Consider the following 1,300-nt stretch of genomic DNA (forward strand, 5'->3'; position numbering starts at 1 on the left):
GTGCACTTGCTGGTGCGCCTGCATTTGTTCTGACTGCCCAAGACCAGGATGATTTTCCTAAGATGGGCAGAGGTCTTGGGAGTTAAAGCGAAGAGCAGGAACGGGGCACAACTGACCCATTCCGCACATTTTCCCGACACCCCTTTCAGCTCCCCGTGAGAGTGGAGAGGAAGCCCTCTTGGTGGTGTGAGCAGTGCAACTGGGTTTGGGGAAGGATGTGTAATCACCAGTTACTATTTTGGCACTTGAGTTTATTTCCCTTCTTAAAAAACAGTATCCTCACAGGGAATGACTTACTCCTGTCTTTCTTTTCTCTAAAACAAATATTTAACAAACTGTCAACTCAGCAGCAAAATAAAGTTTTAAACCAATCCGGATGTTTAGGCCTTTGTATACTTGATTTCACTTAAGCTAAAACTAAAGCATCAATTCGGACTCCCATTGTAGCTGTAGATGCGGGTCTGCGTGGCTCCCAGGCTTGCTCTCACAGAATGGAATACTTAATTACCTTCTTCCTCCCAACTCCAGGCATCGTAACTACCTGCTTTGCAAATTGGTTTCACAGCTCCAACTCATGTATGAATATGATAGTTGCGTAGAGCAGGCATTGCATAGCTGACTCGCTTTCTGCAATAACGATCATTGCTGTTTCTAATATTTGTTACTCAAAAGAACATAATAAACAGTATTCGGATCTGGTCTTCTTTACCATTGCCTCCACTTCTCAGGACAGCAATGAGAAGTGGGGCTGTGCTGTCCCACCACATCCTCCCATATTTAGGAAGCTGTGTTTGTATTTCGCAGTGTACTAGAGTCCACAAATATCTTTCCAAAAGTATTTCTGCAAATTTTACGCACGTGTATAGCAGCAGCTTTTCAGGTGCTCCATCTCTCCCGCCACACCAATGCTTGGTATTACCAGCTGTTCACAGACGTCTTCCTCTGATACGGGCATTGAGCAGGTTGCCATGCTCTCCTCTCTGGGCTGGGTATTGCTTCATGGACTAATGATGTATCGGTAGCCTCATTAAAATGATTTACTATAAACCAGCTTTCTTATGTCAGCTTTTATTGCATCATGAATTCATAAACATGTGCATATTTAGAATGTTTTATGCACTCTGCTCCATGGAGATTTGTGGACATAGGTGCATCTGTTGGGTACGGTTTTGATTATAGTATACACGTAGTATGTTATTTATTTATTTATTGTTATTTAATACCTCACAACAAATACACTTACATTACCAAAATTAAGTATCAAAAAGTCATCTTATCTGGAGGCGTCATTTATTTATTT

The sequence above is a fragment of the Octodon degus genome, unplaced genomic scaffold (genome assembly GCF_000260255.1).
Source record: "Octodon degus isolate 3935 unplaced genomic scaffold, OctDeg1.0 scaffold00108, whole genome shotgun sequence".
Taxonomy (NCBI): domain Eukaryota; kingdom Metazoa; phylum Chordata; class Mammalia; order Rodentia; family Octodontidae; genus Octodon; species Octodon degus.